Source organism: Lycium barbarum, chromosome 7 (assembly GCF_019175385.1).
Source record: "Lycium barbarum isolate Lr01 chromosome 7, ASM1917538v2, whole genome shotgun sequence".
Lineage (NCBI taxonomy): Eukaryota > Viridiplantae > Streptophyta > Magnoliopsida > Solanales > Solanaceae > Lycium > Lycium barbarum.
Window position 1 is genome coordinate 72968893 of NC_083343.1, and position 16575 is coordinate 72985467.

Sequence of the window (16575 nt, forward strand, 5' to 3'; positions counted from 1 at the left end):
TCCTTAACATATTCATACCAATTCTATAACATTAAAGTAACAAAATTCTTACCTTTTCTTGAAATTCCGATTTGCCGCAAACGTCGCTCTTTCGCCAAACTACTTGTATCACGTCGGAGAGCGTCTTGCGTACTCTAGGAATACAAGAAGAACAAGATTTTTTAAGACTAAGATCAAGGCTAGAAAATTTTCTTTTCTCTTCTATGGGGTTTCGGCCGAGAGCCTTTCTTTGGAGCTCAATGGTTTTAATTTTTGTTCTTGAACATTCTAATGGCTAAGGATGCTATATACTTGATTAAGGGTCATGTGGTAATCACATGACCACTTAAAATGGGGCTTGGGCCAAGCCTTGGCCGGCCACCCCTTACACTTGGGCTCAAATTTTTGTTAAATGTTTCTAGGCCCAATCCATTGAAGTCTCGTTTTATAATTCCCGAAACTAATTTCCGAAATTCCAAATTTACCCTCGGCCTTCCCCAATGACTTAGCACCAATAGTTTCATAACCAACATAGTCATATTCTCTAGAATCAACATATTTCCTTATAACACACAAGTCTTATTCATTTTTCTCGATTTCCAAAAATGCGAAAACACGGGACATAACAGGCATAGTACAATCGTAGTACATGTTAGGATCGTGAGCTTATGAGCTCGGAGTGTCAATCACTTGAATACAACATACCCATATAGAGGAATTAGAAATTTGGCCAAGAACCATGCCTTATGAAAGAGGGGTTAGCCTTACATACCTTTTCGTCGGACTATTCTACACTTGCACATTTCCTTCCATTGCTAGCGTCTATACCTTCATTAATATCATAACAATGTCCATTAGTCATTCACATTATCTAGATTTCTCAATTTGCTTCTAATTCTCCCATATTTATGGTCATGACCTCCAACTTCGTCCATTCGTCTAAAGTGTCGAGTTCATGATCTTAGTACCATTTATAATACATTCATATCGTAACACAACAACATTCATACTTCAATTCAAACTATTCCTCAAAATGTCACTATTCACCATTCATGACCTAGTTGACCACATTTTCTACAATCCGTGTATTTTAATTCTCCAATACCTTAAACATCATGTAAAAATCATGAATCTTACCTTAGAAGTTGTAGGAACAAGCTTTGGTTGATAATACCCCACTTTGAGCCTAACCCTAGTTTTTCTCCATTTGCATTTCTTGACTTGAATGGTATTTAATGGCTTGCTTACACTTGATTCACTTGTTTATGTTGTTGGTGGCTTATGGTCCTTGAAAACTTATGAAATAAATATAGAGAGATGATTCTAGAGAGAAGTGGTGTAATGTGGAAATGAAATAAGACAAGTCTTGATCCTCATATTTAATGAATTGACAAATCTGTGTTGGGTGAACAATGGTCATCCATGGAGGTTTACGGCCCGTATTCCACTATACTGCTCGTCCTCCATGGGCGTAATTAACCATTTCAAGAACCACAAGCTGGGCTGCCTTCATGGTGGTTTATGACCATGGTTTACGGGCCGTAAATCACTTTACGGTCCGTCCACCTGATCGTATTTTACCATTTCTTGACTGGGCAGAAAGTTGAAACCTTGCATGGCAGTTTAAGACTGCTAGTTTACGGACCTTATAGCAATTTACAGTCCGTATTTTGCAATACGACCACTGGGCAGTTGCAATTCTGCAACTTCCCATATTTCTTAGACTTCTCATTTTAATCACCCCCGTCCATACACATGCATTGCTCACCTTGTATCTCATCTTAACTTGGCCAACTTCCTCGTCTCACATCGGATACTTTGGAAATCTCGCCTAAGGTCATCAAACGTCGTTTCTTGCTCATAGACATCATGCACTCATATTCATCACTAGTTCATCCACTTGCGTACCAATGGAAAATTTTTCGAGGTGTAACATTCTCCCCCCCTTAAGAACATTCGTCCTCGAATGTTAAAGTGTTCAAGGATTCTAGAAAACTTTCGCCAGAGTTTCCCCTACATTATGGCACTGCCATCCTGTCACAACAGCCCATAATATCGATGCCACAGAGGGCCACTACATAATAATATAAAAATTGGCCACACACGACCCAAAAGAATAAAAGGAAAACATGCATACCTTATGATCTCGACGTCTCATTTTGTACTTCTTCCAAGGGCTGAAATAGATGTGGGTATTTGGATCGCATACTCTCTTCTGCTTCCCACGTCATTTCTTCTCGATTGTTGTTCCTCCATAAGACCTTAACTGAGGCCACTTATTTGTTTCTAAGTCTCCGTACTTGCCTATCTAGTATGGCAATGGGTATCTCTTCATAAGTCAATTTCCATGTCACTTGCACATCATTCACTGGGACGATCCTAGTAGGATCTCCAACACATTTCCGAAGCATCGAAACATGAAATACTGGATGAACTGACTCTAAGTCTGGAGGTAGATTTAACTCATAGGCCACTTTGCCTATCTTGCGTACAATTTCGTATGGCCCAATATACCGGGGACTGAGCTTCCCCTTTTTGCCAAATCTCATTACGCCCTTCATCGGCGACACTTTCAAGAATACCCAATCCTTTACTTCGAACTCTAAGTCTCTTCGACGATTATCCGCATAGGACTTTTGACGACTTTGAGCCGCTAGCAACCGATCTTGTATGAGCTTAACTTTCTCTATTGCTTGCTGGACCAAGTCTGGCCCTATCAACTTAGTTTCTCCGGTTTCAAACCACCCAATTGGGGATCTACACTTTCTCCCATATAGAGCTTCATACGGTGCCATTTGAATGCTGGAATGGTAACTATTATTGTAAGCAAATTCAATGAGTGGAATTGCTTGACTGCGTCCCTTCAGGACGGTATGGATATTTCACGCATTCAGGCACATGCTCAGAACTTAGAAGAAAGCCTACAACAGCAAAGGAGTGAGCGTGAGCAAGATCGGGGACATAGCAAGAGAGCTAGATCTTCGAGTCCGACAAGTGAGTTTAGAGGCGGACACAGGCAGCAGTTCCCTAGACATTCAGGCTACTCTATGACCAGTGCATCTCCTCGGTTTCTAGGCTAGAGCCTCGATAGATCTGCTCGTTCAGGGCCGAGTCCCAGTTATTCAGGACCTCAGTTCAGAGATGATTCAGGCCAGTCAAGGCCACCTGTACCACAATGTTCCCAGTGTGGGAAGTTGCATTGGGGTCGATGCCAATTGGGCTCGGATGGTTGCTATTCATGTGGTCAACCAGGTCATATCATGCGTGATTGCCCCTCGGTACAGGGTAGAGGTAGGACCCAGCCATCAGGGTCGGCAGCCGGATCATCAGCATTTGTACGCCCTACGGGGCCAAGTGCACATGCACCAGTCGGACATGGTAGAGGTAGAGGCAGAGCTCCCAGTACTAGCGGTCCTCAGCATCGTATTTATGCTTTGGCTGGACGCCAAGATCTTGAGTCTTCTCCTGATATGGTCACAGGTATATTATCGGTATTCTCTCATGATGTATATGCTTTGATTGATCTGGGCTCCACATTATCATATGTTACTCCATATATTGCAGGTCGATTTATAATTGAGCCGGAGTCTATCAAACCTTTTGAGGTGTCTACACCCGTGGGTGAATCGGTAATAGCTAGCCAAGTATATAGGAATTGTGTGATTGTGATTTGTGATCGTCGTACTATGATTGATTTGCATGAGCTAGAAATGGTAGATTTTGATGTTATTATGGGTATGGATTGGTTGGCTTCTTGTTATGCCAATGTTGATTGTCGAATGAAGATGGTTCGTTTCCCGTTTCTGGGAGAACCAGTCCTAGAATGGAAAGGGAATGTGGCATTACCAAAAGGTAGGTTTATTTCCTATCTAAAGGCAAGGAAGATGATCACAAAAGGGTGAATTTATCATCTAGTATGAGTTCTGGATGTAGAAACTGAGTCGCCGACTCTACAGTCAGTTCCAGTGGTGAACGAATTTCCGGATGTGTTCCCGGAAGAGCTTCCAGGCCTTCCTCCCAAACGGGAGATTGATTTTACCATTGATGTGTTCCCAAGCACCACACCTATATCTATTCCTCCATATAGAATGGCACCCGCAGAATTGAAAGAGTTGAAGGAGCAATTGAGGGACTTGCTTGATAAAGGCTTCATTAGGCCTACTTCATCCCCGTGGGGAGCACCCGTATTGTTCGTCCGAAAGAAGGATGGCTCCTTGACAATGTGCGTTGATTATCGGCAATTGAATAAAGTGATGATTAAAAACAAGTATCCTCTTCCGAGGATCGATGATTTATTTGATCAATTGCAAGGTGCCAAATGGTTTTCAAAGATTGATTTGAGGTTCGGGTACCACCATGTAAGAGTTAGGGAGAAAGATATCCCTAAGACAGCTTTCAGAACAAGATATGGCCATTTCGAGTTCCGAGTAATGTCGTTTGGGTTAACTAATGCACCGGCAGCGTTTATGGGCTTAATGAATAATGTATTCAGACCCTTTCTGGATCTATTTGTGGTTGTATTCATTGACGATATCCTGGTGTATTCTAGATCCGAGACAGACCATGCGGAGCATCTGCGTATAGTCCTTGGAGTTCTGCGAGCTCGAGAGTTGTTTGCAAAATTCTCCAAGTGTGAGTTTTGTTTGAACTCAGTATCATTTCTAGGCCATATTGTTGCAGCTGATGGTATTCAGGTGGATAGCCAAAAGATTGATGCCGTGAAGGCTTGGCCAAGGCCCACGACTCCTACGGAGGTTCGTAGCTTTTTGGGCTTAGCAGGTTATTACAGAATATTTGTTGAAGGTTTCTCTTCTATTTGTGCACCGCTCACAAAGTTGACTCAGAAGTCAGCTAAGTTTCAATGGACAGATGCCTGCGAGCGTAGCTTCCAAGAGTTGAAAGATAGATTGACTTCTGCTCCAGTCTTGACACTTCCAGAGGGATTGGAGGGGTATGTTGTTTATTGCGATGCTTCAGGTGTCGGGCTAGGTTGTGTACTGATGCAACACGGTAAGGTGATTGCGTATGCTTCTAGGCAATTTCGGAAACATGAACAGAATTACCCGACCCATGACTTAGAATTAGCCGCAGTGGTCCATGCATTAAAGATATGGCGACATTATTTATATGGTGTCCATGTGGATGTTTATACAGATCATAAGAGCCTTCAGTATATCTTCAAGCAGAAAGAGTTGAATTTGCGGCAACGGCGATGGTTGGAGTTGCTAAAGGATTATGATGTTGATATCTTGTATCACCCCGGAAAGGCTAACGTTGTGGCTGACGCTCTTAGCCGCAGATCCATGGGAAGTCTAAGTGATGTACGACCAGAAAAGAAAGAGATGGCCCGTGAGCTTCAACAGTTAGCAAGCCTAGGAGTCCGAGTAGTGGACTCAGGTAGCAGCGGAGCTACTATTCAGAATTCAGCAGTTTCATCGCTAGTAGCGGAAGTAAAAGAGCGACAATATGAGGATCCCATGCTAATGCAGTATAGAGATACACTCCCTCAGAAAGAGGAGTCATAATTTGATATTTCGGGAGACGGAGTTCTCCGATGTCGAGGCAGGTTATGTGTTCCCGATGTGGTAGGCCTACGTCACCAAATATTGAGGGAAGCTCATTGTTCCCGTTACTCCGTACACCCCGGAGCGACGAAAATGTATCATGATCTTAAGTCTATATACTGGTGGAATGGAATGAAGAAAGATATAGCGGAATTCGTAGCTCAGTGTCCTAATTGCCAACAAGTGAAGATTGAACACCAAAAGTCGGGTGGATTATTGCAAGCTATAGAAATCCCGACTTGGAAGTGGGAAGTGATTAATATGGATTTCATTACAGGGTTTCCCCGTTCTCGACGTAAGTATGATTCCTTATGGGTGATTGTGGATAGACTCACAAAGTCAGCTCATTTCTTACCGGTCAGGACGACCTATGTGGTAGAAGATTATGCGAGGCTTTATCTTAAAGAGATAGTGAAACTCCATGGCGTTCCAGTATCTATTATCTCCAATAGAGGGACCCAGTTTATAGCTAAGTTTTGGAGATCGTTCCAAGAGGGTCTAGGGACCCAAGTGCGCCTAAGCACGGCATTTCTCCCACAGACCGATGGGCAAACTGAACGCACTATTCAGACTCTCGAGGATATGTTACGAGCATGTATGATAGACCTTGGAGGAAATTGGGATGACCATTTGCCACTCATTGAGTTTGCTTACAATAACAGTTATCATTCTAGCATTCAAATGGCACCGTATAAGGCTTTATATGGGCGAAAGTGTAGATCGCCGATTGGGTGGTTTGAAACTGGAGAGACCAAGTTGATAGGGCCAGATTTGGTCCAGCAAGCTATAGAGAAAGTCAAGCTCATACAAGATCGGTTGTTAGCGGCTCAAAGTCGCCAGAAGTCCTATGCGAATAATCGTCGAAGGGACTTAGAGTTCCAAGTTAAGGATTGGGTATTCTTGAAAGTGTCGCCAATGAAAGGCGTTATGAGATTTGGCAAAAAGGGGAAGCTCAGTCCCCGGTATATCGGACCATATGAGATTGTGCGCAAAATAGGCAAAGTGGCCTATGAGTTAGATCTACCTTCGGAATTGGAGTCAGTCCATCCAGTATTTCATGTCTCGATGCTTCGAAAATGTGTTGGAGATCCCACTAGGATCGTCCCAGTAAATGATGTGCAAGTGACAGAGAAATTGACTTATGAAGAGGTACCCATTGCCATATTAGACAGGCAAGTACAGAGGCTTAGGAACAAGGAAGTGGCATCAATTAAAGTTCTGTGGAGGAATAGCAATCGAGAGGAGATGACATGGGAAGCAGAAGAAAGTATGCGATCTAAATACACACATTTATTTCAGCCCGTGGCAGAAGCCCAAGATGAGACGTCAATGTCATAAGGTATGTATATTTCCTTTTATGCTTTTGGGTCATGTGTGGCATCGATATTATGGGTTGTTGTGGCAGGATGGTAGAGCCATATTATAAGGGGAACTCTGGTGAAATTTTTGTAGAATTCCCCGAGACTTTAACATTCCAGGACGAATGTTCCTAAGGGGGGAAGAATGTTACACCTCGGAAAATTTTCCGTTGGTACGCAAGTAAACGAACTAGTGATGTGTGCAAGGAGTGCGAGTGTATAATGTTTCATGAGCAATGTGCGTATATGGACGAGAATGATTAGAATGAAAAGTCGAGAAATGTGAAAAGTTGAAAGTTGGCAAAACTGCCCAGTGGTCGTAAAGTGCAAAATACGGACCGTAAAATGGAATACGGTCCGTATACTGGTAGTCGTAAATTGCCATGCAAGGTTTCAACTTTCTGCCCAGTTGAGAAGTGGTAAAATACGACCTGGTGGACGGACCGTAAAGTGATTTACGGCCCGTAAACCATGGTCGTAAATCACCATGCATGCAACCAAAGTTTTTGGTTCTACTTAAGGTTAAAGACGGCCACGAGGGACGGTCCGTAAACTGGAATACGGACCGTAAACCTCCATGGACGACCACTGTACACCTCCATGGACGACCACTGTACACCTCAGCACAGATTTTCAATTCATTAAATATGAGGACCAAGACTTGCTTTATTTCATTTCTACATTACACCACTTCTCTCTAGAATCATCTCTCAACATTTATTTCATAAGTTTACAAGGATTATAAGTCACCAACAACATAAACAAGTGAAGCAAGTGTAAGCAAGCCATTAAATACCGTTCAAGTCAAGAAATGCAAATGGAGAAAAACTAGGGTTTTGCTCAAAGTGGAGTATTATTAACCAAAGCTTGTTCCTACAACTTCTAAGGTAAGATTCATGATTTTTACATGATATTTAAGGTATTGAAGAGTTGAAATACATGGATTGTAGAAAATATGGTCAAGTAGGTCATGAATGATGAATAGTGGCATTTTGAGGAATAGTTGAATTAAATCATGAATGTTGTTGTGCTGTGATATGAATGCATTATAAATGGTACTAAGATCATGAACTAGACACTTAGACGAATGGACGAAGTTGGATGTTATGACCATGAATATGGGTGAATTAGAGGCAAATTAAGGAATCTAAATAATGTGGATAACGTGAATGACTAATGGCCATTGTTATGATATCAATGAAGGTATAGACGCTAGCATTGGAAGGAAGCATGGAAGTGTAGAATAGTCCGACGAAAAGGTATGTAAGGCTAACCCTTCTTTCATAAGGAATGGTTCCTTGGCCAAACTCTTAAATCCTCTATATGAGTATGTTGTATTCAAGTGATTGACACTCCGAGCTAATAAGCTCACGATCCTCGATACGTGCTACGATTGTATTACGCACCCCATTTGACAAGTAAGCATAAGATAGAGATGTAGCGGAAATGATGATAATAATAATGATGCTAAAGGTGCCTACGGGCTATTATATTTACATGTGCCTATGAAGGGCTATAATGACACCCCGAGCTTATAACGCCGGGTAGGATATATGTATATGAATATGTATAAAGTATGTATACGATTACGAAACGCGCGCACACATCTGCAGATGGTACGGGTAACCCTGAAGCCTTGGTAGGGCCAGGTAGAAATAACATTAAGCCTTGGTTGGCCAAGTATGTATGAAACACCGAACCTTATGGTCGGGTACGCTATTTATGTATATAAGTGTATGGCTATGTATATAATATGAGTATGAATGTGAAAAGACTATGTATATGAATGCGAATAGGGGCATGTATACGAATACGAGCACTATTATGAAATACGCATGAAAAATAGAAAGTTCCTATGAAAGGCAGGTAAGTGCCATGATGATGGTAGTATTGTCTTCCCTCCTATGCCACTTCATATATTGTTTATGATGCTTCTATATTGATGTTAATCATGCTTTACATACTCAGTACATTCTTCGTACTGACGTCCTTTTGTTTGTGGACGCTGCGTCAAGCCCGCAGGTGCACAGGGAGACAGACTTGATCCATAGCTGCTTATTCAGAGATTACATAGCGGAGCTCCATTTCCTTCGGGGTCATAGCTTTTGGGTACTTATTCTTTTGTGTATATAAATATGGGCATAGTGGGGTCCTGTCCCGCTCATGTGATATGTTATACTCTTCCTAGAGGCTCGTAGTCATGTGTATATGGTTAGACATGTCCGGCCTTGTCGGCCTATGTTTTGTGTATCATTTTGTCGGCCACGTTGGCCCATGTACATTAATGTTGCATAGATGCCTATGGTGATATAAATGTACTGTTGTCCAATTGGGACTAGTTGACGAATGAATGGAAATGTATGTATAATTATGTGGCTCACCTAGTTGTAAGTTTAAGAGTAAGCTATGAGGGTGCTCGGGTGGGCTAGCATCGGGTGCTCGTCGCGGCCCCGAGTCGGGTCGTGACAATTTCGAACGACAACGACTATCATAATAAAAGTACCAACGCTTGGTAGTTTGGAAATTTTTTAAGGAAAGAAAGAACGCTGTGCCTATAAATGAAATAAAAGAGTTCATCGGATACTAGAAAACGGTTCATGGACCATTAATTATACGTAGCATGAGAATATACGCTATGAGCTTATATGAAATATCGATGTGAAGCGATGCTCGGTCATATTTGTAAGGAATCCACACCGGAGAGCCAACAAGGAATAATGATGGACGAAACGAGCCCCAATACAAATAAATCAAAGACAAGTATACTTGCATCGAGAAATGTGAGAGAAGGAAGTAAAGGAAATGTTGTAGTAAGAACTCAAAGATGTTGCGAACTAAGAAGTTAGGTGAACTCGGATCATAAGTCACCATAAGCGCAACTGGGCTGTGAAGGATAATAAATGGCAAAGAAACATTACGTACATATGTTTTTGGATAAATATTTAGAATGAAAGATTAAAAAGGATAATGACAAAGACGTAAGGAAACAGGGAGTGAAGAAAAGAGAACACCAAAGGCAAATGAATATTTATAGCATGATAAGCGAGACTACAATACTGTAGAACAAATGAGAGCAAGGAACAGCCGGTGGCCATATTGGATCGTCAAGTGAAGGTTGCGCGCCAAAGACATGGCTTCTGTCAAGGTGTGGTGACGAACAATAACAGAGAAGAGATGATCTGGGGAGTACAAGGATAATAAGTTGGCGTGGCGGATTAGAAAGCCCATGATAAGGAACGAGCATGAAGAAAAGGACCACTATAAGAGGGACCCCCCCGAAGTGTTACAAGACCCCATAAAATCAGTTGAACATTCGAGGACAAATGTTCTAAAGGGGGGGGGGGGAGGATGTTATAGCCCGTATTTTGTACGTTCGGATAATTCGAGATAATTGCGAGAAGTTAAGGGCAAGACTACCTTCCAAAATTATTTTAATGAACGAGTTGTTTACTAGTATGGAAATATTGAGAAAGGCTAAGGGTAAAAAGGAAAATTCACAAGAAGGTTCATGGTAATATTGAGGAAGGCTAGGGGAAAACGGGAATTTTGAAAAAGTTCAAGAAGGTTCTAGCCAAGCCCCTCTTGGCCGTGTGGCATAAATATATATATATATATATATATATATATATATATATATATATATGGAAAAGTGATGACAAAATGAGATAAATTAGTCATCCTTATTTTAATTTAAGAAACTTCAAGAAAGAGGACATGTGTCCACATTCTATTTGATGAGGCTAATTATATATATGGACAATTGCTCACAAAGCAAGACAAATATTCATCTTTCAACTCAAGAAAACTTGGAGAAAGAAAACAAAGGTCATTCGGCCATGGTTCCAAAATATGTGTCCATGGAAATTGATCAAGAAAAATTATTTTCTTCTAGTATTCTAACTAATTTTAAGGCCCTAATTAACATGGGGTGGTTATTGAAGCAAGCAAACCATTCATTGGTGCGATATACACCCTAGCCGAGTAAAGAGATGTGTGGAGAAAGGTATGTGTTCAATCTTCTTTTACTTGTGTTAGGGATGATTTATGCATGTTGTAGTATTGAGAAATGGATGAAATTCATGAAATATGTGTGTGCAAGTGATGGCCGAATAGGAGTAGTGTTGTGTAGATATGATGTGTTGATTTTATTTAGTATTTTGATTGTTATAGTTGTGGATTTCATGATGAAAATGAAGGTTTGATGAATTGAAATGAAGTTGGAATCATTGTGGGATTGTTGAAGAAGTTAATGTGTAGGTTGTAAATATAACACATGAACTTGGAAGAGAGACATGTGTTTGGAAGATTGTAAGTTGGGCTGTTGTGATTGAATTTGAAAGAAGGAAATGTGTTGTTAGAGTTCTTGTTGAATTTGGAATGTTTCGGGCAAAGTAATATGTTGATTGGGTTGTTTGGAATATTATGTGAATTGTTTGAAGTATTCTTGAACCATATTAGAATGATTCCGGATTAATACTTGAATGTGGGATCATTGGTGTTAACTTGACTATATGTGACTGAATTGGACATAAATGAAAAGTCGTTGAATTATGTGACAAGGGTTGTTAATGTTAGAATATATTTTGGATTGATTGTTGAAGTTGTTAGTATGATTGTTGGTATTGTTGTTGATAATTTGGCCGAGTTGAATTCTCGGGTTTGTTGTTGATGATTTGGCCGAGTTAGATTCTCGGGGATGGTAGTATTTACAGGGGAAATGCTGCCGAAATTTCGGTAGAATATAAGTGAATTCATTTGAAATACTAAGACGAGTATATGTCGGTGAGTCTAATGATTATGACAAGATTGGACGAATAAGCGTAGCTAATTGGACGTGGAACAGGTATGTAAGGCTTACCCTTTCTTTCTTTTGGCATGATCCTCATGAAACGAACAAATGACGTATATGTATGATTTCAAAGAAACTCCTATTCTTAGAGCCACTAGGATGGCTAACATTCTTGATTTCCATAAGCTGTTTCATATGGTTTTGATGCGTATCTATGATGTCCATAGTTCTGTTTGATATGTTTCTGAATGACATTCGAAAGATAATTGATATGACTAAAGTTTTGATCTTCAAATGCTAGCACGTTCGATTATTCCATTGAGTCTTTGATATATTTTGATATGTACATATGGTTCCAAAATCTATATTTGATTTGATCCATAACGATATCCGAAAGGTACTTGATATGATTGTTGCTTTGATTTTCCAAAAATGGCTTCTGAAACGTTCGTAGAAGGTTTTGTACTTCAAACGCTCATAACTTTCTTATACTAAGTCGGATTGACCCGAAACCTGTTTCTGAGCCTTCAGGTGTCGGTAAGTATACTTGTCTACCGAGTCTTGAAATTTGTTTTAAATGCATATGGTTTCTCACGACTCTGCTCGTGCATGCCTTAATGTATCCTCCACTGCGTCCCGGGCTAGGGTATGCTCTCGTGCGTACTTCTCTGCATTGTTCACCGCGTCCCTCTCACTTGCGGGCTGGGGCATGTTATATATGATATGATGACATGATGATATGATGACGGGGTGGTGGCCAGGATGGCATATGATGACTCTATTCACCGCGTCCTGCAATAGAGGGTCGGGGCACGTTACATGCATATATGATACATGACATTGGCATACATGATTTCATTTACCGCGTCCCTTAATGGAGGACCGGGGCAAGTTATTTGCAAATATGATATATGGTGATGACATACATGATTTCATTTATCGCGTCCCTCAATGGAGGGCCGGGGCACGTTATATGATATACGATATACGATATACGATATACGATGATGGTATACATGGTTTTCATTTATGATTTATGATGACATACATGATTGTCATTTCAAAAGGCAAGTGCTTTGATGTTTTAAAGGTTCGTACTTGATTCTGGTAAATCTCTGTTTCAGCTATGATTCTCTTTTATTGTGATTCTTGCCTTACATGCTCACTACATATTCCGTACTGACCCCCTTTCTTCGGGGGCTGCGTTTCATGCCACGCAGGTACACCCAAATGAGTAAAGGACATTGCTAGAAGATGCTTCAGCTGGATTGGCGAGCTCCACTTCCTTTCGGAGTGTTGCCGAGTCAGAGTATATATCTTATGATTTCTGATTAATGTTAGAGACTTTGCAGACAGAGTCGTGGGTATAGAATGTCAATTCTGTAAGCGGCTCCATCAGCCGATGTGCCATTTTGTGTTATGATATGAACTCCATATGATTACAGAACGAAAAAGAATATTTCTGAAAGTTGTACTATGTATTTCATCTTTATTTGATTTAAAAGTCCAAAAGATTATGTGTGCACTAAGGGTCAGAGGGTTCGCTCGGCCCTAAGTAAGGGTCGGGTGCCCATCACACCCTAATAAGGTTAGGGTGTGACAAAACCTATCTACCGAGGTGAGATTATATGGGCCAGCATTTTCACCAATCTCTCATGAATAATTTTGGAGAAAACTTTACTAATGAAATTGCTTGGGATTATTGGTCTTAGATCATAACAAGTAACCACTTCCTTTTTCTTAAGCAGTAACACTAGATTAATTAGCGCATGTAACATACCTTGAAAGTTCATGTCTGTTACACCCCGGAAAATTTCGCGCTACCCAGACTATAGACTATAGACATATCATATATATATATATATATGATATGTGAAGACCATATGGGGTGAATTGGTTCATATGTCACTTGACGAAAAGCCCCCGTTGCTGCAAGCTAAGTGAGGCCCACACGCTGGAGTTTTATAAAGGACATATGAAGCGAGATATGAGTAGTACATGGAAAGTTGAGTAAGTCCTAAGAAGGACCCTTAAGCCAAATATGGGCACAAGCCCTCCAAAGAGATGATTTAAAGAAACATTTTCGGATGATCTGACTTGGAGGGGCCAAAATGTTATTATATGTTTAGAATCTGGAAAAATGCCAAGATTTAAACTTGTAGATAATTGAATTATCTTTCCAACCATAGGTCGTGAACCCTTACAAGATATCGGGATCAAGAGTTATGACCTTTTTGCTGAACGGACGCGCAGTCAGAAAAATTTGGCCTGCGCGAACTCGCCCAAAGGGGGCGCAATCGCGCTGAAGGATTTTTATGTCGGTCCAGGCAGAACCTGGTCCATTATAAAAATGGGGTTATCCCCCATTTTCTCAACCAACCGCCCCAAAAACCCGTCAAATTCTCTGCAAACTTCCCCACACTTCCCGCACCCATCTTTTTAGACAAAACCAGGTATAATTCCCAAATCCCGGTCCAGACGGCGTATAGTTGCAACTATAAAATTGTGTATTGAGGCATTGTGGCTTAAGCTCAAGGTGGAGGAGTGAATATATAGCAATATTACCAAGAGAAAGGTATGAATCTGTTCCTATTTATGTTAATACCGGCTTATTTACGAAGATAGCGTGGTTAAATAATTGTATAACGGGTTGGTTAGTTATGGAAGTTGGAAAACAGCGTGTGGGCTGTTCTATGGAATACTTTGGAGTTGGAGATGATGCTATTGACGTTGATAGTATTGTTGTTGTTGTTGGTTGCTAGATTGTGATTTCGGGCTAGGCATATAAACAGGGGAGATGTTGCCCGAATTTTGGCAGATTCTAAAGGAGTTTGGTTTAAGGACCTGAGATAGGTATATGACGATAAGTCTAACGGTAATATAATTTCTCTTGAATGTAGATTTGCAAGTTCGGGAGAATAAGTGTCAATTCGTAACAGATCAATTAGGTATGTTAAGGCCCGTCCCTTTCTTTCAAAGGCATGATTCCTATGTTTTGATTCTATACATGACATCCATAATATTTTTACTCCTAGAAATGCCGGAATTCTATAGTTTTTGAAGAATCTTACGATGACTCCATTCCTAGAGATTTTCAAGCCTAAGGTTCTAGATGATTTCATGATGTGACTGAGCGTGCTATATAAGATATGGCCTCAGCTTATGTCTGAGCGTGCTATATAACATATGGCCTCAGCTTATATCTGAGCGTGCTATATAACATGTGGCCTCAGCTTATGTCTGAGTGTGCTATATAACATATGGCCTGAGCTTATGTCTGAGCGTGCTATATAACATATGGCCTCAGCTTATGTCTGAGCGTGCTCTAGAACATATGGCCTCATCTTATGTCTGAGCGTGCTATATAACATATGGCCTCAGCTTATGTTATGGATCATTCAAAGTGAGACGTGATAGTGGTGATGATTAAGGTAGTGATGAAGATCCTTATTATCCAAACGAACCCAGCAAATAAACGAACTCCAAAGACTATATTCCTAGACAGTGTAGGAGTATTCGTATCTTTAACCTCTTAAGTCCCAAAGGGGCATCCATAGGTTGTGCAATTTCATAATGTTGTCTAATTTCTGAAGGTGACATTCAAAAGGTTTTATCTTTCCTATGTATTTTACATTTAAATTTTGGAGTCTCGAAGGAGACAAATGAAAAGGGGAAGACGTTCCCGTTTTGCGTTAAAGTTGCTCCGAAGGGAGTCTTTTGATGGTTTCCAAGATTTTCATGCATTTGCATATTTACATACATGCACGACATCATTTCATGGGGAAGGGAAAATGGCTGAGGCGTTATATACGCAAACTACCTGATCAGCTGGTATACGATGATTATAATGCCCAAAGGGGCTACCCGAAGGGGCCATTATGCTATTCTGCCTGAAGGGGCTGCGAGCAGGGTGAAGTCATGCATTATATATTTATATATATATGTATATAAATACTCATGATGCATCAAAAGTTCATATGCACATGCATGTTTATCATAGTGGGTTACAGGTACAAATTGAGTCTATTACTCTTCTATCCTCCAAGCCGAGATATATTGTTTCAATTCTGCCTTACATACTTGGTACATTGTTCGTACTAACCCCCTTTATTCGGAGGCTACGTTTCATGCCCGTAGGTACAGACACTCAGTTTGGTGATCCTCTAGCTTAGGACTGCTACTTAGATGCTTGGAGAGCTCCATTGTTCCGGAGCTTGAGTCATTCGGTACAGATCCTTTGGTATAGGCTTTGTTATACTCTTAGAGGTCTGTAGACATGTGTGGGTTGTGTATTTATGTTTTGGTCAGCTATAGCGATGTAGTTCGTTTTGGATATTCCCATGTCTAGTGGCAGCCTTGTCGGCTTGCGCATTTTGTTATGTTTGGTTAACTATGACTCCTCAGGAGACAGGTTCATTATGATATATGGCATTATGAGTTTACAACATGTTTTTACATATTTCCCTATTGTCATTAGTATCAGCCTGATTATATCTAACAGGGGAAATGTTTTGGTAGGAATTCGAAAATGTGGTGAGCTATGAAATTAGTTGAACTCAGATTATAGGTTGTTTCAATCAATATGCATCGGACAATAATGAAAATAGTGAGGAAACATTATGTGCATACGTATTGTGGGATATTGTTATGATTGATTTTGGAATGGAGTTGGGAAGAATAGCTTGAGGAATATAACCGTTATATTTACTAGCCATAAAAAGATATTGAGCAAATATTTGAGGTATCAGTTTGAGAGCGTCTCTGATAAGGATGTAAAGGATTAGAAAGCCTAACTAATAATGTCACGACCCAACCCCGTAGGCCGTGACTAGTGCCCGAGTTGGACACTCATATCACCTGTTAACTATAATCATCTACAGCTAGC